This window comes from Ammospiza nelsoni, chromosome 1 (genome assembly GCF_027579445.1).
Source record: "Ammospiza nelsoni isolate bAmmNel1 chromosome 1, bAmmNel1.pri, whole genome shotgun sequence".
Lineage (NCBI taxonomy): Eukaryota > Metazoa > Chordata > Aves > Passeriformes > Passerellidae > Ammospiza > Ammospiza nelsoni.
The window spans coordinates 108,649,286-108,673,352 of NC_080633.1; the positions used below are offsets into that span (position 1 = coordinate 108,649,286).

Consider the following 24,067-nt stretch of genomic DNA (forward strand, 5'->3'; position numbering starts at 1 on the left):
CAGAGCAGCTGGGAGGGAGCTGCGTTGCACTCCCCTCTCATGCACTGCTGGAAGGCTGGGGTGTGTGGGATGAGCTGAATAAAACACCTGCTCTGCAATCCAGATGTAGGTGCAAGGTTTTCACTGTTAACAGCAGAAAATCTGTGCACATCAAGCTTCTTCTGAGAACCTGGAAAATATGACCCCACTGACCCCATTGAGCTGTGCAAGATTGCTTAGCAGAAAGGAAATGTAAGTAGTTCATGACTATTTTTAAATTTCATTGTAAGAAAGGGAGCTTCACCTTGAAAAAGAAATTCATAAGAACCTAGGCACAATAGCCTATGATAGAAGGATTAAGACATACATGGGCTGTAAGGAGATAAATAACTCTGTACTCTTCTTTTACCTTCCATTAGGTCATTCATCAAGAAACAGTGAGAGGCAAAGAGCAACACCTCTCTGACCTTGTGTGCCATTTTTAATTAAAATGCAGGACACTTTTTCCTAGTATTAGATGTGGATGCTCACCACAGTATAAACCCAGGTGTATATAACAAAATATTGCATTTTCCTTTACATCTCTCTAAATTCTTCACCAAATTCCCATGCCTCACCCATCATGCTTTCATTCGGATGAAATTTGTAGCCTTTCCTCACTCTCTCATTACCACATAGTACTTTGTTTGTCTGCATTACTCACACCAACCTGCTCTTAAAACCCATGTTAAAAAATTCTTATGAAACTATTGTGGTTGCCTCACAGGAAACCTCCAAATGAGATATTCTCTTGGACCTAGCACCTGGAGAAGTCAAGTCACTCTCTAAAAGGTTTGGTGGGATCTGTGTGCCCAGACCCATTGCAAAGGTCCTTCTCCACTGACTCCCCCATCTGCAAAGGGAGGACCAAGGTAGCTCTCCAAAATGGGAAGACCACAAAAGTTAGCTGTGTTTAGTTCTCCGAATTGAAAAGGATTGTTATTTTTCTGCAATGCAAATACAAGAGCAAAATAGAGCTTTAAATGAGCTTATATTTGGAGATAGGAGCAGAGAAGCAATTGCATTGCAACAGTACCTCAACATCATTGGCGTCTCTTTGTTACCATTATCATTACCCTGGTTTTCTGTCCTTCACCCTTAATTACTCATGGTTCATCTGAAGAGGATGATAGCAACTATGGAAATGCCACAGTGCACTTAGAGACACCAAAAGTGCTTATTCTGAAAGATTCACACAACTGTGTGTTCAGTCTCAGAGGTGAAGCATCTGAGATATTTCAGCTCTGTGCTCTGCTCAGAAAACCCGGTAGCTCAGAATACAGCAGACAGCCCTGCTCCTGCTTTCCCCATCCTCCTCATCCTTCTCTTAAATTGTCTGCACCTTCTGTGCATCCCACCCTCACCCACTGCAATTATATTAATTCTTATGGGAAATATTTCTCCCCTAGCCACTGCCTTTTTCAGGAACAAATTCAGGAAGATAATAGCATCTGTGACAGTTAGATGGGCCAGACCCGAAGCAATGATGCTGAACATCCGTGCCTGTGGAGGAGCTCTAGGAATGAGTTTAGCTTGAGCTGACTGCTTAAATCTTTCTATTGGAACTACCTGAAATACATCAAAGCTTTAGGAAAACACAGATAAGTTTTATGCCTCTCTTCCAGTAAAACACTCTTTGAGTCTTAAGGGGAAACTAAATAATGGTTCAAACTTATTTTGCAGGGATTTTTAAGAAAGGAAGATACTGGAACCTCACATATTTGCAGACTTAACTGCCATTGTTATGTAACTGTATTTGTAATACCATACTTCTGTTTGATACTTTGAGTTTCTAATACTTCTTTGTTTGCAGTCTCTTTAGCAAGTTCTTTCAAGCACAATGTAAACTTCTGCCTCTATGGTTTTGAGGTATTTCAGAGTATCAGGCTGCACTACTTTTATCATAAAACATGATCTTATTCTTGCAGACAGCCTAGTAAAGAGGAGGACTGCCATCTACTCTATGCCAATATGGAAATTCAGTTCTACAGCAATTGAACATTATTCTGTCAGTAGCAGTTACTACCCATTGAGTTACCTTTTTTTTTAATTAACTTTACATTTCCTAGACATGTAGAATGTTTTGGTCTCTGAACTAACTTCAGCTTTCTAATTAATACTGGCACATGCTCTGACACAAGTCAAAATTATAGGTCGTCCTTCCTCTTTAGAAAAAAAACACTTTACCATACGGCTTCTAAAATTAGTAAAGGTAACTGGATATTAAATCAGTGGCTCAGCAGATGGATAGATAAAATTTAAACAAGTTATATTCTATTAAATAAGGAAATATGAATGCTGAAACTGTAAACATGGTTAGATCCAGAGCAGTTCTTCAATGCCACTGACAAGTGAATAAGTCAAGGGCAGCGTCTCTTGCAGACTTTTCCATAAGGTTTGCTCCTCCTCTTCAGCTATCCTTTATGGCTTTCCTTGTAGTTTATTCCTGCCTTTTCTGTTTGATTTGAAAAACCTTTTCTAGCTCTCAGCATAGCTCTCCCACGCACTGATGACCTTTTAAATAATTAAAATGCTAACAGTTCGTTCAAGCTATTATGCAACTCACTCTTCAAAGTAGCAGGCAAAGGATCAAAATGGGGAGAAAGAAGACCTTTCTGTGCTGCTTGGTTTTGACTTGCTTTGTTTTCCTGACAGGGTCTGTTTGAGGAGAACTGAGAAGTGTGCTTTGTTGCTGGTTCAATAATCAGAAATTCTCAGCGTTGTGTCATTATTCATGTTTTCTGTTTTGATCATTTAAGCAATTTTTCATATTGTTTTCCTCCTGGATTTATTATCTGACACTCAACAGCCAGAGCTTTCATAAAGCTCTTTGGTGCCCATGGGTACACACATAGCTGATGCCTGTTTAAATGGCAGTTTCACAACTTCCAGAGTTGTACTGCATCATCCAAAAGAACAATTGCTGCACTAGGAAGCTCAAGACACTCTTAAAATCATCTATTCAAAACAATGACATAATGTGGGAGGAGAGGTGGAATCTAGGCAAAGCACAATGTTAAATTAAATAACTTGGACTTACTTCCAAAAATGCACAATTTATTTTATTTTACACTAAATCAACAGGAGCATAGAAAATAGAAAAAAAAATTAAATGAAGAAATCTTGACTTAGAGAAAAGAAGTTGGTAGATTTAAAAAACAAGAGTTACAGAAACCTCTTCATCTGGGCTAAACAAATGAAAGTGAAAAGAAAGCTAAGATTGGTTTTCAAAAAGTGGACAAAGTTTTAAAATGGTAATACAGCTGCTCCTTTAAAATTAATGGGAAGGGTCAGTGCTGGGTTGCCACAGTTCTGCTACAGTAAGAAGTGGTATATGAGCACTAAAAATGCACAGGATTGGACAAATAAACAAAGATTGTCTAAAGGATTATGGAAACAAAACAAAAATGTGTGTTGATGTGACTGGCACCCCCTGCTCCTGACAGTTACTTTTATAAACTTTGATAGCTGTACATGCATTTGTGTCTCTATAGAATCACACATATCAAGATAAAGAGATTGGGATTAAATATAGAATGAAAATTTTCTCAGAAGCAGGAATTCCTGCAGCAAATCTCCAGGGTATCAGGTAAAAATCCCAGATAATAAAACCCAGACAGCAGTGATTTCTGTGATTTCTGCATGTTATATTCTAGGTAAGTGGGTTTAAATACATTTCCAGCCATATTTCCCCACTGATTTTTACATTTCAGATTTTAGTTGCACCTCAGATTCTCAGCTGTGAGAATGCCAAACTTTGCTATTTTTAATGTATGTATGGACATTATCTTGCTCCAATATAGCATCAGCAAAAGAGGCAGACATCATTACCTGCATTTTGCAAGAGGAATATGACATGCAAAGCAATGAAGTGATTTAACCAAGTATATTCACAAAACCAGTGGCAGCTCGGGATGTAAATGGGAGTATTGAAACATTTTTGAAGAGTCAACACTAAGGCATAATTGCATCATCATTTTACTGGTTAACATTAGGGGAAGTCAACATGACAATATATGCCACACACAAAGAAAAACAAACGATGTAATGACACCAATATACAAATGTAGTCTTTTGACATGGGAATGGTAAGAATTGAAATCAAACCAAAAAGAAAAGAAAAATTAATCTTGGACTAATGACAATTGTATCACAGTTTTTCTTTCTTTTTAGCAAGAAATTTGAGACCAAATGAAACATAAATATTTCCATAAACGTGATATTGACCCCATCAGTATTTTCTTGGGTGAGAAGACTGACTGATCTTCAGGGCATTTAAGTGTAATATCAGAAGAGTCATTGCAATGTAGGAAACAATAGAAAACTAGTTCAAGAACCTCAGTGGACAAGATCACAGCACATTCTGTTCTGTTTTGTAACTTCTGCTGCCTGCAAGGTTACCCGGCAAAAAGAGATCAGGGTCAAGCCTCAGGGTCAAGGCATCAGGGTCAAGCTTTCCTATAAGATGCATTCCCTGAAGTGGCTGTAAACATCTCTTGCTTTTTAAAGTAGTGGCAAGAGTGGCAAGGTTGTCATTCAAATTACAAGGGCACCTCTTTCTAGATAGCCAGCCTGCATTCTGAAGGTCAGCACCACACTTTGACTGTCATAAAATAAAATAAATTTTTTTAAGTGATTGTATTTGAGATATACTCTCATTTTGTGCAATGTAGGAACCATTGTATCTTTTATTCTAAGACAACAAAACTAGAATAATTTCTTTCTGAGCTATATTTCCTAAAATTTATTCTAACAAATCTAATTTATGTTTTGCTTCAGTTTCTGGTTCTCTTAGATCTCTAGGGAACAATGCCACCTGCTTTGCTTCAGAGTTTCCAGCAGAAAAAAAATCAGCCAAAATTAAAATTTTTCAAATTAAAGAATTCCCTCCTATGCCACAATGTTCATTGAAAGAAGCAATAAAAAATAATCTCTAAGTAGAAAATGAACCAAATAAGCTCCTAAACCTTTCTATCAAAGTTAGCCTGAATAGGCTGGTGGTGTGCACCATGTGAATTTAAGCTGATAGTTCAGTATAAAAGCACTACATCAACCTCTTATATCAGTAAAAGAACCACTCTCCCAAATTATAACCAGCATGACTAAAGACATTTTATCATAACTCTGAAATGTCTGTGATTTAGCTGCTTCAACATAATATTGAACAAAATATGCACTGTGTGATCCTATGCATTTTAGTTCCAATCCATATTTTTGCCTAACAACTCTGATTTTTTTAATAGGACTTATTAATCTACATTTTCAATACTTGAGGTTATTAGATGCACAAGGATTTTCACATCATATATCTATTTAAAAGAGATTAACTGGATCCCTGAATCTCTGCCAGTACCATATTTTTTACCACATAATTCTGTCCAGTCCAGTCCAATCTCAAAAGCAGAGGTTTTTATCACTTTGCCCTCCAGAAGGTATTGCATTGCCTGCAGTTCTTGACTAGTTATTCCAAGTTGAGTTACAGCAACTTGACCTTTCCTGCAACTCCCTAAAAACTATTTTCTGCCTATCTTGTGGTTCTCCTAGCACTTCTTCATACATTTTACTCCATTCCATCCCTCTAAACACTCAATTCTTCTTGAATTTAGCAACTGGTTTGATCTGTAATTTAGTTTCCCACTTAACTGGGAATTTTGTAAACCTCAGCAGCCTGCTATTGGTTAGCATTTTTCCATACACCATATTTTGTCAGACAAGAAAAAAGTGTCAGGACTCACAAAGGCCAGCCTGGTCTGTGACAAGCTTCTGGTTTCTCTGCTTGCTATTCTTTTTCAGACCACAAAACCTAGAAGTAGTCCAAAGGACACAAGCTTCAGTGAAAACGAAAAGAAATAAAACATTCTGGACAGGCTTAATTCCTGTAATTGGTATGGCAGATGTCTAATATGCCTTGGTAAATGTTGCATTGTGTGGTGGATGGCTAACAAAGACAAATTTTAGAAAGTATGTTTTCTTTTATTTTTGAGGTAGGAATGCAGACAAAAGTAATTTCAAGAGTAACACTGTATTAGTAAGTTCTTCAGCAAAAACTAACTTCCATTTAGAAAACAAGTCAATACACTGACAAACCGATACACTCATTAAATCATTCAACGGCATACTTGAACTGTGCATGCAAAAAGGCATTTGAAACCAATTTATCAAAGGTCTTACTATGAAGACCCTTGCACTGATTAGGGGGGCTTCCAATTTTACCCTGCAGCTCTATGATCATTTTTTGTGATAAGCCACTGCTTTAATTCTTCCACAGGAAGAAAAAAAGGTTTTAAATCCCTAAACCTATTTGCTGAGCTCTTCTCCAGTAGCAAAGTTTAAACTCAGGATTAAATTTTGCATTTTGGAGGCAGCCTCTTCTGAAGTTCTCAGCCCTATGACACTGACAGGCCTTATGATACAGGCAGGAACAACAATGTAATTGGTTTTGTTGGTGTTGTTGCTTGACACCAGATAGTGTAGGAAGGATTGTAGACACCAGCTGATTCCTTTTCCATACACAGCTTGTTAATTATTTTTTCTGGAAGAAAGGTAATTTACACTGGTTGTATTGTCAGTCATCAGTGGGTTGCTGCAGTGTGTAGTCAAGCTCCTAAGCAGTGTTTTGTTTTGTTTTCTATTCTTGCCTGGATTCCCCCTTTAACCTTATCAAAGCAGTTAAATTTCTTCAACCTATCAAGCTGAGCCATGTCAGCATCTTTAGATAGTCGCTGTTGACACGGCTGAGCAAAGCTGAATTGATCTCCCAGCCCTCAGGACATCCTGAACAGCATGCATGCTCTATACCACTGCTACATGCCTGATTTAAAGTCCAGACATTTCTAACTCATTGCTGGCAAGTTAAAATGGTTTGTATCACTAACGCTATTTAAGATCATTCTGTTGCCACAAATGTAATCTTAGATTGTGCACTAGAGATGGAAAAAGGACAGTGATGACATGCTTGTTTGCACTAAGAGAAAAACCACAAAACCCCTCCAATCTGAAGCAAGAACAACAACAAAAAACCAAACCATGATTCAAGTTGAGCTGTACCTGCCTATCTGAGAAAGCAGCAATAAAACAAGCTTAGGTACATTAGAGAACAAAGTGTGGCTGACAAGGCTTCCAGCTACTTTCCATGAAGAACTTGACAAGTGAATGGCTGTTTTCCAAGCTGTTAGGCACCCGAGTTACTGCACATTTCCTTGTATCCTATATGTTTTCCATTAGCAGGCATGCACAGTGACAGCAACCCATGAATCATAAGAATCCTGTCCTTAGCTCTGTGAGCACAAAACCACCTGGATTTTGAAAAATATGGAACTTCATAACCAGGTCATCCAGATCATCAGGAGAGCTCAGCCTCAGGACAACAAATGATCTTAATTAGTCATTCTGTTTACTTCCTTCATAACTTAATTATATTTGTATCTCCTAACTTTCAAGTAGAGAAGCAGAAGAAAATTCTCTTGGAGAAAAGAATCCCTTTGTTTTTCAAAGGGTCTTTGTTTATGTATTTACATGCCTACCTGCTTGTGTGCATTTTAGTTAATGGCTGTTTACAGAGTGCCCCCAAGAGAGGTGAAAGACACTTATATATGATCTAATTTCAATGCAACATCTAGATCAGTGAAAAATGAATAAGCTTGTACAGGGGTGGCCTATGAAGCAAGGGCCATTGATAATAGGGAAAAAAGGTTACCTTTTAGAAATAAAGGACCAAATCCTGGGGCTCTGTGTGTAATGAACATCTATGGGGTACAGAAAAAGTACTGGTCATACCACTACATAAGCAGGAAAGTATGTTCATTTTGCAGACCCTAAATAATCATTAGAGAAATGAAAACTATAAGTGTTCATACACATTAAAGTGGTCTTTGTGTAACCACAGGCAAGGGTGTCTCCTTATGAGTTTTAACTTCTAAGGTCTTAGGGGTTCTTTTTAATTCACTGTTAAAATGGAGTTTATCAACAGTCGCTAAGAGTTTATTAATATCAGCAGTTATTCACTGCAGAAATGGTGTTTATCAACAGAAATGTGTGCAAATTCTCCACACAGCATTTAATTGCCCAGAGAAATAGACCCCTAAAGTTCTTAAGTTATATGGGAAATAGGTGCAAAAACCCTGGAGGTTTTTGTGGTAGAATAAACAACTATGACTTGGGAAAAAGAGACCTGAGAACCTGGCAAGCAGAAATCTACGTGTTCCCCGACTCAGTGGAAAGACATCATCTAAACTCTCAATACAATGTAGTTAATAGAAGTGAAAATCTGTCCTTTAACACAAACAAGAAAACAAATAATGATCAACAGAGTAAGAATTAACATAGATTGGAGGATTTCTTCTGAAATGGGAATTTTCAGCTTGTGGTGACAAGATGACTAATACCAAAGCAAAATTGTGGACAATAGGCACTATAATGTCAATTATCTCATTAGCAAGAAATAGGCTGTTGATATGGAACAATTGTTTGTCTTTCAAATTATGGCCTATTGGAGTATTCTGATTTCAGAACTTGATTTCAAAAGCATTTCAGACCTCATTTTTCTTAAGAGCAAGAGGGACTTTCATTTATATATTCTTCTCTTTCACCTAAAACCCACTGTTTAATCATCTTTCATTGTGCTTTTATTCAGAGTCAAGGAACACACTTTACCTCTTTCATGGAGCATTCACAGAGCATTCACAGAAAGAGGCTCAACTACAACTCTATAAACGTGTGTGCATGCAGATGGTTTGGAAAGTAATTTTATTTGTATTTATATCATGATTCACAGGCTGTGATTATTCTGGAACCCACCTGTTGGAAAATTTATACTAAATAAAAAAAACATATGGAAATGGTATTTGTTTTCCCTCCCTTTCTTTACCACAGCAAGAAGCCACATACAATTGGTGATGGTTTGTAATTTTACCTCTGACTGCAAAGGCAGTGATTTCCTCAGGAGTCACTTTCTGGGTGTTCAGATTAGAGACAATAATAACATATGTGCTACCCCTCCTTCATTTGTCAGCCGAAATGCTGAGCTATAAAATGCCCAACACTCTAAAACCACTGCCAATGCATTCTGTGCTGGGATTTTCTGTGTGGTGCAGAAGTGAATCTAAACAGCTGGAATGAACACACACACACACACAAAATCACAGTCATAGCATTAAAATATTCAGTCCATAATTTACCTATAATTTGTAGAAAATTAATAATGTGATAGGTTCTTGCATGTGAGTGACTCACAAAATAGACTTGCAAGTTTTTGGGAATTTTTTAAATCCATAATTACAGGACTAACTAGTTGTGTGTTACCTTTTTACCTCAAAAAAGGTAAAGGATTCCCCGGGGCAGCTGAATGGTGTGTGACCTGCACAGAGGCAGCATCAATAACCAAAGGAATTTGGAGGAACAGAATATCTCAAGTATAACTGCTCATTAATGTTTCCTGGGATTACAGTAAAACATTTTTTGGAGATAACTTCTGGAGTAGAGGAAGGAAGAGTAACCAGACCAGCTGATACTCCCTGGCATTTTCTCATATTAAATCTTTGAGTTTGGTCAGCTGCAAGGCTGATGTTAGCTGCCAGCAGAGGTGCTTCCTACCTGGAGATTTGAGCAGGAAGCAGGTCTTTGGAAGTGCTAACATTGGCACAGCTGCTAACAGGAGCCAAAAACAAATCTTGTTCCCACACAGCCTCTGTTGTGTTCAGCTACTGAGAGCTGGTGAAAAGCAACACCTTAGCACTACTCCAGTCATTAAATATCTAATCTCTCATGAAGAATAAAAATAAATGAGCTGCTGTGGTCTGAGCTAAACATGCTCTTCTCCTGAAGTGTCAGCTCAGGTGTCTCCACATCAGCTTCTCAACAAGAGTTAAATGGAAGGATTTGTCAAATAGAAACACAGTCTGTCATGTATGAAGTTTTACTGCTATCCCACATACAAATAATTGAATATAGGCTTACATGTCTTGAGGACTAGAAATAAAAACTATGTCTGGCTCTTTTCAGTTTGAAGGGGTTAATAATAAGTGCTGCTTGTGGAGTGGTTTGGCTATTTCATAAGGCTTTACCAGTTCTCTCCTTGCGTGTATTTAGGAAGTTTTATTATGGCATTTTCCTAGCTTGCTGGAATGGGTGAAGAGATCAAAGGAGGACAGTAGCCTTGTGTCCCGAAGTGAAATTATGATTCAGTTATTAGCTCTGCTACTCAGAAGCATACATGAACTAATGCAGCATCTATCCACTTTGCCTTATCTATTGTGACAAGCCTCTGGGGGCTGATCCACATGAAATTCATTTCACATCTCATTCATTGAGTGCCTGGGATTTGAAATACCTTTCTGCTCTTCTAGGTTTCAATAAGCTAGACTGCACAGACTCATTGCCAGCAAAAAGTAAGGAAGTAAATGTCTCTGTAGAGATGGTGCTTTCAAATTTCCTGTGATGACACTGGAGATGCACTGACAATAATTTCAAGAATTGTGCACATGTGTACCTAGGACAAGGATGACTTAGAGAATAATCATACTTTTCAGACCAATGGAAATATGTTTTTATATATTACAGCTAATATTGAAGTTTGTATCATATTAAATAAGAAATATAAAAGATTATGTTCAATCTGAGAGATATGACAAGGAAAGTTTATCTTTTCCCTTAACATTGACTGAAACAATCCTCATGATCCCCTTTAAGAAAGTTGAATTATTAAATATTTGGCAGTTTGTACTCAGTTTCTGTACAAATTTGACTGACAAAAACAGGGAAACAAGAGCCTACTGTTTTTCCAGAACATTGCATTTCATATTTCTAAGCAAAAACCTAGGAGAAAAATAATATTGTTAGAAATATTACAGGAATTTCCTTCAATATAAAGAAGCATAATCAACAAAGCCAATTCCCTTCCTCTTTTCATTGCTCCTCAAAATGACCAAAACTCGCATGGTGCTGGGACACACAAACCAACATCTCCAGCAGCCTGTAGACCTAAAGAAAACAGGGAAATAGCAGTATTTCTTGCTGCACAAACTTATGATTATTGGACATCCATGTGTGAGCTGCTGTATTTTTTATGCAGTAATACTAAATCCTTGTTTCAACTAGGACCAGACTTAGTCCTAGGGATCCCACCTATGAAAGGGTATACATCAGAAAAAGGCTGAGATGAACATTATTTGCCTTCATGCAAGAAGCCAATGTATTTTTCAGATTGCCTTTGTGTTTCCTCCACCAGAACTGCCATCAGGAGTGGGGTAGAGCCCAAATCACCCCATGCTGGGACTCACATTACAAGACTACAGAATGGGATTTACACTTGGCTTTGCTAGCTCAATGAATCTTTCAAAATTAATTCACTTATTGGGTCCAGTTATCTTATCAGAAACCAACACCAAAAATGCAAAAGGGATTACTGACAGTCTGCAGCCTCCCATGCCAAGAGCACCAGCAAAGTCTCAGTGTCGTCAGTGGAGGGGCCTACATGATCCAGCTGAGTTACATGGAATAAGGAAGGGAATTTAATACAGCTGGATCATGAGACTATTAAAGGATTGCAGTGGCAGTCACTGTGAAAAAGAAAGCAGATTTGATTCTCTGCTACCAGGTTTTCCTTTTGTATCCTCATCCCCATTCATCCTGAATATTTGTTCATGGGATGAGAAAGGAAGGAGGTTTCATGGTTCAATGTGTAACCATCTGCAGCCCACGAGAAGGACATGCACATGCAAAACTGTGTGCAGCCAAGCCCTGAACTGTGAATACTTCTCATACAACTCTTCTGAGGTGATGATCTTCTTCTTCCTTCGTTTGCTGGGCAAAGGGAAGCTCCTGTAGGGAGAAATGTAGGGGCAGGCTGTGAGTACAGCTGGGAGAGGCAGCTCCTCAGGGAGAGCTGAGCCTGCTCCATGATCCTCACTTGGATCTGTCCTCTTGCCCCTTGAAATTATTCTGGGTGTTCAACTGACACCTGAGGAGAGGTGTGGAGGGAAATCAAGACCAGAGCCCTTCTTCCCTTAGTAAACCACACCACAAGAAATCCTTAAGGCACTATACATTACAGTAAGTAAATTCTTGTCAGCGAAGTCATTTCCTTCAGCTGGATTATCAGTGCTCAGACTAAACCTACACAAAATAGTACCACAGCTGGAGAAATGTGAATTCACTGATGAGGTATTCTAGAATCATAAAAATAAAACATATTCTGAGGATTTTCTAAATTCTCGTGAAACAAAATTGGGAACCAAATTTTTACTTAATTCTTCCTTAATTTCAATACCAATAATTAATTAATTCCTCCTAGGCAACTCTCTAGGCAATATGCTGTAATATCTTTAATTTACTATTCAAAATATCTCTAATAATGTGTCTGATTGTTAATATACATTATAAAAATAATTTTACCAAATTATCAAAATAACATAAACAAAATCAAACAGAAAGTATCAATTTACAGCTTCTGTCTAAATCAGCATGCACACTCAAGTTCTTGGCAGATTTTTCTCATTTGGTGATGTGCACTTTCTTCACTAGTTCCTAAATTACAAAACACGCAGCATTGGGGAATCTACAAATAAAGAAAGGAATTTAACAAAACTGTGGGATTCTCCTTGGATAATGGCCTCCCCACAAGTATAATTTTATTCTTAAAGCAGCTTTGCATTTCTCAGTCTCTGATGTTTGTTCACCCACACACATTCTGTGTGATTTTATAAATTAGTGGAAGGTCTTGACAGCACTCTATTTCTTTTAGGCACTTGTACCAAGGGATTATAGCCTACATCCCTATAGCTTGCTGTTACTTTGCTTGAACTGTTTCTTCTAGTGCTATCATGCATACACAGGGTAATATGCAAATCATTACATGCAATGTTTTTTTCTTTGATGCTGAGCTTATGAACTAATTTAAATATTGGTTCCCCTTATAATAAAACACAAGCCTTGCTTCCAGTGCAGTCACTCTATCTTCATGAAATGGAATTGAATTAAAATGAGAGTACATTGTAATATTTCAAAAAGCTACAGTTAGCAAACTTGGTTTTGAGATGTCGCCTAACAAAATACACAACACCTAAGAAGTTGAAAGAAATTAAATCAACAGTGAATCAAATTATTATTGTTAAAATTTCTATATTGCTATTGAATTGTTTGATGCATGTATCAAATGTAAATTGTTTGATGCATGTAACAGTAAAAATGTAACTGACAGGCATGATTCTTAAAAACGCTGTTCAGAAACACTGTGACATTTCCTCCAGAATGGGACACAAATAATGCTCTCCTACAACACTTTGAATTGGGGAATATCCAGTAATAAGAAATCTTCAACTGTCAGTACAAATCATATAAAAACATATGCCAATACTGCTTTAAACATCTTGCTAAGGAGGCGTGCTGCATCACTACGCTATAAATTTAGATTCTACATAGATTTTTATGCAAGCCAGATAAGCATGGCCATTTCTCTATATATTGCATATTTACCTTCTGAGATTGTGCTCTGCACCAAATTAGTGGTGCCCTGTTCTGACAAAGGTATGCAGTATTAGAGAGCACTATTTTGTGTAAGCAGGTGTAATTTACACTATCCTGAAATTTTCATTTCCACTATTTAATTCTTGTGCTTTTCCAATGAAAAATGTGTCAGATAAGTCACATCAGTTTTTAGGGGTTTTTTAATCCCACAGTTTTGTATTTTAGCTTTTTGGGGTGTTTTTATCCTTTTAATTGTAAATTTTGGATTAAATATAATGAAGTTAAAACAATGGAAAAGGGATTTGGAAATACACTGCATAGGGAATAAAAAGGAAAAAAACATTTGTCATACACATGTAAATTCAATATTGCAACCATTTTACAAACCTCTGATTCACAATTTCTGAAAAGCATGAATATTTCCCTCCATGGAGAAGTGAAAGATATGGAGTTTTTTCCTCCATCTTGTTCAAAGTATGTTACCTGTCAATAGAGGAAAAAATGTTTATCCCTATTTTTCACCAGGACAAACAGCTTTATTTAAGCCGTCCATAAAAATGGAGGAAATCCCCTTCCAAATCACCTGTTATGTCTGTATACACAGACAAAACTGTGGATAAACCAGGTGCACAAAAGCAAGTTAAGCTAAGAGATGAGCTCATCCCAAGCACAAATGCAGTCTGGGCAGTGAATGGAGGGAGACCAGCCCTGAAGATTTGGGATGTTGGTTGATGAGAAGCTCATAAACCTGCCATGTGTGTTTGTAGCTCTGAAAGACATCTGTGTCCTGGGCTACACCAAGAGGAGCATGGCCAGCAGGCTGAGGGAGCTGATTCCTTTCCTCTACTCTGCTGTTAAAGTCCATAACTGGAGTGTTGCATCCAGCTCTGGGACGTCCAGCTCAAGAAGATCATGGACCTGCTGGAGTGAGTCCAGAGGAAAACATCAAGATTATCAAAGACCTGGAGGACTTATCCTATAAAGACAGTCTGAGATGAGGCTGTTCAGCACAGAGAAGGCTCTAAGGAGATCTCAGAGCATCCTTCCAGTACCTAATGGGGGCTTGCAAGAGAGCTGGAGAAGGACTTTTTGGAATGGCATGTAGTGACAAGACAAGACAGGCTAGCTTTAATCTGGGTAGGTATAGATTACACATTAGGAATAAATTCTTCACTATGAGGATGATCAAATTCTGGAACAAGCAGCCCAGAGAGGTGATAGATGCCACCTCCCTGGAAACATTCAGGATCAGGTTGGATAGGCCTCTGAGTAACCTGATTTAGTTTAAGATGTCCTTGATTATTGAAGGACAGTTGGACTAGATGATCTTTAAAGGCCTTTTTAAAATGATCCTATGATTCTATGATTTTGTTCCTCACTATCAAGTATAAGTAAGGGATTTTCTGATGATGCACTTGAGAGTTCAAAATATGTCACTGAGGCTGGCAAAGGAGCAACCTGCACCAACATGAGGTGAAATGGATGGTGAAACAGCACCTGCTTGGACTGCCAGATTTCTTCTCATGCCATGCCTGCAGTGCAGGCACAACTTTAAAATCTGTCAATTTCACCAAAACACAGAGTGGAGAAGGAAACTCGCCACTGGGGAGCACGTTCTGAATCAATAACAGAACTGCCTCAATCTATTGCAAAGATCTTGTTAGGGGGCTAAAAGGATGATTAGGGCTAGGGACCACCTTTTGTGTGCAGTGTCACAAATGGCTCCCAGGCTGTCATTCCCAGGGCCTCACTTTGCACTCTGCAGGCTGCTGCAGCACCGACGCAGCTGTAGCCGCCACCAGCCAACTGCGCTGAGCGCTGCGGCTCTCCTCCCTCCTTGTGGCAGCACATCTCTCCCAGCATGGGCTCTGTGCACTGACCCGACTCTCACATGGAGACTTGAAAGCAGGTAAAACAAGACCTAAGACTTGTATTAGCAGAAGGAGGCAGCGCGATCCAAATGATTGTAATACTTTAACACATGCTGTCATCCCTAGTCTGAGCAGCAGAGACAAAAAGGCAGACAGTCCTGAACCAAAACGTATGTTCCCTGCTGTATTAGAGCTGCAGCAGAGATGTGGATGTGTTTGTCTTCAACTTAACAATACCCCAGAGGACAGTTTTGTCTTCAACGCTAGGAAGTATCAGCATAACCAATGCTTTTCCCCTTTAGCATTACAGAATTCCTTTAAAGTCTGCTCTGCTTCCCAAATTTCCAGTGTGGTCAGCTGCTCAGAGTCAGCACCTTGAAAAAATAAGTCCCAATATTATTGATATTCTGTCCTTTTATTCCTTTTTTTTACAGATTTGAATATACTCAAGGAATAGTTTGGTCAGGGAAGCTTAATTAGATAAGACCACAAATTAACTGTTCAGATTAAATTCCTTGTATATATCTAGCACTGTGATATTTATTTATAGAGTAATTATTATTGAATTTCTGAGATAAAAGCATTTAGACTAAAAGCACTACTATAGTTCAAATGCATATTTATGTATTTCAAACCCCAAACCTCCAACTATGGTGAGAAAATGTTCAAACTCACAGTAGGACTCAAAACAAAGGAAATAAATAAAACATTAAGGTTGAATATGCAGTCATGAGATTGTGAGCTTCTTGCAGCTAAGGCTTTCCTCTTTATGAAGTATCTACTGAAGTGTCTAACAGACAGTGGATATTACTCAACATAATTAGTATCCTCTTAATGTAAAACTTTCACATCACGTTTTCTGTGGGTTTGTTTCTTGTATTTCTTCCTGAATCACACTTGACAGAAAGATTTCTGTCAGGTACTGTGAAGGAGCCCAGGAGCAATTCAATTTTTTAAATATTTGGGGAGGTTTTGATGCAAAGCCACTGAAATACATGTATAGAAAATGCTAAACAATGTTTTTCTTTGATCTATATAACTTATGGCACAAATATCACTGGCCTTTGCTCATAAAATAATACTTCTTGGAATTTTCTTACTGCACTTTACATTTTCTGAACTTGCTCAACATGCCTTGAGGATGCCCTGTATATTTTTTCATGACTCCTACAAAAATATGAAATGTTTTCATTTGCATGGATTAGTGCAAATCAGTATTCTACAGGTCTTCTCTATCCTTCTCAAAAATGTTTCTCTATAAGGACTAAGTATTTGGGAATCTATCTCCCAAAGAATTATAGACAAGTTAGGCATTTAGCTATTTTGAGAATCTTGGCCCAATAGACAGTGCTTTTCCAAGATGCTTTTCAATACTGACTTCAAGTAAAGGCTGAGAAGAAGCCTCATTTCAGTATGAGGGAAGTTCTCAAAGACAAAACACAACTCAGGAAATTCCCAAGAAGTGTAGACTGTGAGATTTTTTTTTTTTCCTTAGTGTATAACTCTCCACATTCATAGCTGCAGAACCTCCTGAGTTGAGATGGTCTTGAGCTTCAGCAGATGCTTCTGTCTTTCTGATATTTCTTGATCACTTCTCATTTAATGTAATCTTCTCTTTGCAGTCAGAACTCCAACTGAGTGACAGAAATCCATATACTCAGTTACATATTTCAGTATACCCAAAAAATGCCATGCCACTGATATTAGATTGGAAAGAAGCAATTTACTTACTAAGCAGTGCAGATAGTCAAGACTGTAATCTTTGACCTAGGTTTCATCCAGTGTCTAAGGCTCCTCTGTGGAAATAGCTGAAGACCACCAACCCTCTGAATATTTTACTCAAGTTTCACCTACATATCCATGCATTTCATCATCTCAAGTGTGAGCCTTGGAAAAGCTGGAAACCAACTGGCTGCAAATCACATTGATGCTAAAAAGAATGGAATATCTATTCCCTGCCTTCACAGTAAGGTACAGGAAGAAAAACAAAGAAAGTAAAATTTTGGCCACAGCTGTAGTTTTTTGGTTTTTTTTTTTTTTTGTTTAAAAACCCCCTACATCTAGTGGCTACGCATTCTTTATTCTGGGTTTTCAAACTGAGGACATTTGCAGTCAGTGTTGACACCCTGTCCAAGGATCCTTTAAACCACAGAAAAAGAAGAGGCCAGGCTACAGATAATCCTGAAAAGTACCTCATGTTATTAACCTCTCTTTCACAAAATGAAAGACAAGTGCAAGCAATACTGTGCTCCTTGCAAACTCAAATGCTTCCTCCTAAAAGCAGCAGCGACAGGTAGAGGTATGTGAGAGGCAACTGTGAAAAAGCTAGACTCAGTTTTGCATGGATCATAGCTACATTTTAGATTTCTGGAAGCATAAATTCTGACAAAATATCTTGGCCATGACAGTTAGAATTATATTCTACATTTCATTAAATGAATATCTGCTAGTAAACACATTGGAAGATGCAGGAGTGCACTGGGAATTACTCCCAATGCCTTCACCCAAGTTATTTCATGGGAGTCCAGAATACCCCATTAGCAAAATCAGGTCAGTGAGCATCAATTTCTCCTGTAAGACATTTCTGACCAGAAACAATTTATGGTGTAGTAGTCATGACTTTAGCATCTGACCTTTCAGGCCTTGCAGAGGAAAATCAGTGGACAGATTATACCACCAAATAGGAAATCCTGCTGAAAACCTAAAACGGGAAAAACTTAACACCTTTTCTCCTCAAAGAACTTGCCCACATGCTGTCTTAAAGAATTTAGCTTTTCTTTTGAAAAGGGGGATCCTGCAGAGAAATCTCTATGTCATATTGTGAGCACGCCAACATGAGTGACTTTACAAAATATCAGTGATTTTACAAGAGTGCAAAAAGATGGGATATGTTGTATTATTAGCAGTTTCTAGAACAATCAAACATTTCAAGCAGTTTCTAGAACAATCAAACATTGCACATGATTTGTGGGGAAAGCATGAAAATTTCCAAAATTTCCAAAAAAGGATGTCACTTTGACCCCCAGTCACTTTTACACTTCAGAAAAGCTTAACTTGATGATAAACACTCAAATTGAGAACTGCTGCACACAGTGTCTGCCTTAAGATGTTGATAATCTTGGATTACTTTTCAGATCTTCCCTGCTTTAGCAGCTTCTGTCGAGATGTAAATAAAGGAGATCATGTGACGTTCCTTCCACCAGTCATGAAGAAGTCACTTGTTCACTGACTAGCTGGCAGGTTTTCAGGGCAAATCTGTTCAGACGCTGGAATTTGTGCCGGTTGCCTAAGTGACCAGTAATCCACTCAGAGAATGACAAAGTTACTGAGGTGCCAAGGGACAGTGTCTAGGAATGAGAAATATTTGACAGTGGAAAAATATGTGTTTTTAGTGATGTTTGGTTCATTTTTCCAAAGGGAGCTGAAATTGCAGAAGGCAGACTGAGATCACTAAAACTCTTTTGCACGTGGATTAACTTGTAATTCACTTACTCATATGCATGTGGAAATATAGCTTCTCAGACCAACTTCCTTCAGCAATAATGCGGTTTATGCTTCTGCTCTTGTGTTTCAATAAAAGTCATGAGATTAAAAATTCTCCCTAGTGACTGCCATCCAGAGCTGAAATGTAAGAAAATGGATCATATATGGTACCTAGAAACCACAGCAACTGCATTTTCATAAAAAAAAGTAAGAGATCAGTTGTAATGTGACGTGGCTTCTCATGGGATATACTAATCCTGCTCAGAAGAATTAGCTCACTTGGCTCAATTGCTCCTTCGGGGCTTACAAATAATGCATGTTCAAGTAGTACATATTTGCATGGTATCAAAAACAGTGTCATTTATGCTTTAAGGTGCCCCATAATGTAAACTCTAGTTGTGGAGAAAATTCTAATCACATTAACAGAGCCTTATAATAAAGCAGTAAATGTTTTACAGGAGAAGCAGTAAACTTTGTTTTTTAGTGCTTATACACTTTCTGGTCCTGGACCATAAGAATAAATATGAGCATTGAAGTTAGATAAACAAGTCATGAGATACAGAGCAAAATTCCTGCAGCAAGTTCCTGCTCATCAAGTTGCTTAGGCTTTGTTCTCTCTGCCCTGGCTAATCAGGTAATTCATGTTAATTATGCAGGCCTGTATTGTTTTTGCATGGCCTGGCTTTGTTAGCAGGGGTGGCCACAAAGATGGCTCCTCTGAGGAGCTTCCACCATGTCCACCAGAGCCAACCACTGATGGCATGGAAGATGGATGGACATGGTGCTGGCCAAAGCTGGGCTAATTAGAGGTGGTGGTAACACCTCTGTGATGACATATTTAAGAAGAAAATCAAAACAAAGTCATGGAATTTTTCTTCTAGTCAGAGAAGAGGAGGAGGTGAGAACATATGAGGCAAACAACATGGAGACACCAAGGTGAGTGGAGAAGGAGGGGCAGGAGCTGCTTCAGGCACCAGAGATGAGATTCCTCTGCAGGCCGTGGTGAGACCATGGTGAGGCAGCTGTGCCCCTGCAGCCATGGGGATCCATAGGGGAAGCAGATATCCACTCACAGCCCATGGGGATCCATGTGGGATGCAGAGATCCACCCACAGCCCATGGGGATCCATGTGGGATGCAGAGATCCACCCACAGCCCATGGGGATCCATGGGGGATGCAGAGATCCACCCACAGCCCATGGGGATCCATGGGGGATGCAGAGATCCACCCTCAGCCTGTGGGGGAGGTGCCCATGCAGAGCAGGTGGATGCCTGGAGGAGGCTGTGATCCATGGAAGACCCAGTGGAGACAGAAGGCCCCTGGTCCCAGGCTGGAGCAGTCTGTCCTTGGGGGACTGCACCCCGTGGGAAGAGAGCCATGCCACAGCAGTTTTGGGAGGACTGTCTGCCCATGGGGGGAGTTCATGTTGCAGCAGGTGCTGTACAGCTGCTGCTCGTGAGAGTGGACCCACAGCAGAGAATTTCATGGGGAACTGTCTTCCATGGAAGGGACCCCATGGCCTCACAGGGGAAGAACTCCTCTACCAGAGCAGGGGAAGAAAATCCCAGTGATGAACTGACCAAACTCCCCCTGCTCTGTTGGTGGGAAGGAGGGAGAGGCTGGGAGGAAATAAGGTGTTTTAAGGCCTTATTTTACTTCTCATTATCCTCCTCTGATTCTGTTAGCAATAAATTCACTTTGAAACTTTAAGCTGAGCATGTTTTGCCCTTGAAGTGTTTTCTCCCAGTCCTTATCTCACTCATGAAACCTTCTTTAATTTTCTCCTCTCCTCTACCCAGCCATGGCAGGGGAGGGTGAACAAACAACTCTCATGGGTGCCTGGTGTTGGCCGGTGTTAAACCACGACAAGGTCTTTGCCTTCTCACTTTTAGGGCAGCATCCTACCCATGTCTCAGTGCCTCCACTGCTCCTACTCCTTGAGCAGTCCCATAATTCCCAATATTATGAGAAACTAACCTGCGTGAGCAAGAGTGGCAGAGCAGGCCCCGAGAAAAGGAAAAATATCATTATCTCTGGCCTGCTGCTGCTCTGAGAGCTGAGCATTACTATGGGAGGCCACATGAAAAACAGATTGAGGGACACACACACAGAGTGTATTTCATGAGAGACCGAGAAGAACAAGACAGAGGAGATAATCTTATTCTTTAGGGAAGATAAGACAGGCTGTTTAAAACAATGTAGTGTTATCTACTTTAAGTAACGAGTACTAACACACAATTTAACAAGCATTGCTTACTCTGGGAAGCTTAATTACTCTTCAAAATGCATTCAATACAAAATTTCTCAAGCTGATTGCTTCTGCTTAATGTCAATGCATTACATCCTAGCCACTTCAGTAGAAACTGCTATGTAGCAGCCAATTATACTTCTGCTCCATAAGTGACATGTCATGAAAAATTATTTAATAGGCTGCTGTATTCTGCATTTGTGTAAATAACTTTCATGTAAACATGCATTACGGATGATCAATGTGGCTTCCCCAGTGCTGAGAACAGTCAGCAGTTATGACTGTGTGAAGTGCTTCAGGGTGTTGTGGGAAGATGCAGATTTAGGGCAGATTATGCAGCAGTTTCTATTGATTAAAGCTTGGCTTGCTACAGACCTTCTCTCCCTATCCTTCAAGATGTCCTTTCGTATCTCCTCCTCTCTTCAGTCACCAGTGAGGCTTTGATCCCTCTCCCATGTCTCATGACAGCATTCTTCCTGGCACCAGCGGTTTCAGGGATCTGCAGCTTCTGAGTAACTCGCACCACAGAGGAGACATCACCGTGTGTAGGGATGGTCAGGGAAGCACAGTAGGGACAAGGTAGAATAGTCAAAACCCAGGTAAACAAATACAGAGAAATATTAAGAAAGGTGATTCTAGGAGAGATGGCTGAGGCTGGTTGAACTGCCAGTAAAATATCTCAGGAACCAGTCTAGAGCACTGGAGGATGTTTCAGTGAACCTCCCAGGGCACTGGTGGGAGGATTTGTGTGGTATCTGAGCAGGTGGCAGGGTGTGGCAGGGAGGTGGCACAGAGGAACAGTGGGTACCTGCTACCGAGGGTGGCAAACGGGGCAGAAAGCAACATGCAAGAGAGAAGATATTTCTGATCCTCTTCTGCCCCGCTTCATCACAGTCCAATATATGTTTTGCGATGTTTGAAATTTTTTCCAAGTCTTGTCTCTCATTTCTAGCTGGCCTATTTCTAGCTGATGTATATGCCATGTATACTATTATATTTTGCATAGCATATAATTCTATTATTTTAGGAATGGAAATCCATCCTCAGATTTTACTTTGGCATGATATGCAGGAACAGTTTTCCCACATAAGACTGCATCCATCTTTCACAGTGAATGTACTTTTGATGTTGCTGCTGGTAAAAAAATAACTAAATTCAATTTATTAATGTCCAGTTTGATCTTCTAAACACACTTGCTTCTCAATATTTGAAAAACCAAACAATGGGGCTCACCTTCATATTAAATCATCAAGTCCCAACAGCAATTGCAGAAAATTAGTTGTTCATACTTCTGACCACTGGCACTGTATCACTATGTTTGCCAGTGTTATGCATATTGCCCCTAATTGTGTGCACCATCAAGACATTTAAGATGCAGGATTATCAATACTGCCATGAACTGAGCTGCCCCAGATTATGTTCTGATGACTGTTGAGAGAAAATAGAAGAGTAAAACTTTTTGGAAGGCAGTGAATTACTTTCAAGGCATTAGCTGTTGAACACATAGATTTTCACTGCAGACAGACACATTACCAATCTTTAAAAAAAGGCTTAATTGGCTTTTGAACTATGGTATGACTGCATGAAAAGCCCTGTATTTTAAAGAGGAATTTACAGCATGAAGAAGAGTCTGCTAAAATGAAAACATTTGGGTTTTGCAGAGGTCATTGTCGTAACTGCATTCAGCTGGGACTCATGGATTTTGGGCATTAATCAGCAGTGAAAGCAAGCAAGACATAACATGCTACTCCTTTGAGCTTCCTTAGCTAAATCAAATAGAGAAATCTGAGCATGAGACACTTGGAAAATCTTTGCCTGCTCTTGGGGAGAAAAAAACCTCAACCAAAATAGTATCTTGAGTCATGCTACTGTACCACTGATATTAAGAAACAAAGTTGAGCCTGTTTGTGCCTCAAGTTTGCAGTGAGAGTGCCTCACTAATGGCTAAGGTGGCAGCCAAGATGTATTCTGAGGTGTGGGCTTTCAGACCTCTACATCTCTCACTTGTCTCCCTGCAAGAAGTATATTTTAGTCTCTAAATTGCTGAAAAGCAAATGCATCTGGGAACCATTAGTATAACAGGCAACATGTAGGTCAGACAAAGCAATAGGCTGCTGGCTTTGGAGTCTGACCTCATCTTAAACTTCCCTAGAAAGAAGAAAACAGCCCAACAAATTGTCTTTTAAAGCCCAGGGCTCTGCTCCCCAGTTCCAGGTGATGCCCACTCAGAGGAGACTTGCCAAGTGATGAAAACCCCCTGTGAGAAGATAATGGTTGGCAGGCAGTTTGCTCCCCAGGTCTGTCGTCTGCCCAGCAAAGTTTGCAGTAATTGCAAAATATGTTTCTGAAAGGGTTCCTTCTATTGTGCTTGTCACAACTCTTGACATGTTAAGTAGGACAAAGAGCAGGACAAACATGATGTATACCCTAAAGACAAATAGTTGTCCGATTTTCCTCCAGCTGGCTACAATCCCAAATTCTCAGCAGATGACACATGCACCACACATCCTCCAGTATCACAAACCCCAATGAGTCTGTCATTCATGCAGCAATTACAATGTTAGCTTAAGCAAAAAGAAGGGATCTAGGACTGTGAGGCATGAACAAATTATAAACTGAAGAAATCTGGAGTTGGATACCATGCCAAGCACTCAGTTCAGAAATCAAAACAAAATTAATTTCTATGTCTTCATTACTTGTGACAACAGCCTCGCTTCAGCTCAACTCACTGGCTGGAAACCCGCTGCTGCCACCCGGTGTCACTCTGCCAGCATCGGCCTGCAGTCACTGGGAGCAAGGAGTGGACCTGGCCTGCAACACCGGGAGCCCCAAGATAGGTGCTCACAGCTTCTGGAAGAAGAGAATAGAGGAAATGGCAATGTATGCACATATTTGTGTGTGTACATATTAATCCCAGCTATCTAAGGCATCGTGTTGGCATGAACTTAAGAAAAATAAAAAAATGTGGGAAACAAGAAGAAATAA

General features: G+C 39.4%; 1 long non-coding RNA gene across 1 annotated transcript; it reads left to right on the plus strand.

Annotated features, from left to right (window-relative positions):
• LOC132084104 (uncharacterized) lies at window positions 1-24,067 on the plus strand. The gene is made up of 2 exons (XR_009420036.1): window positions 1-231; window positions 23,791-24,067. It is a non-coding gene; the product is annotated as an uncharacterized LOC132084104 (long non-coding RNA).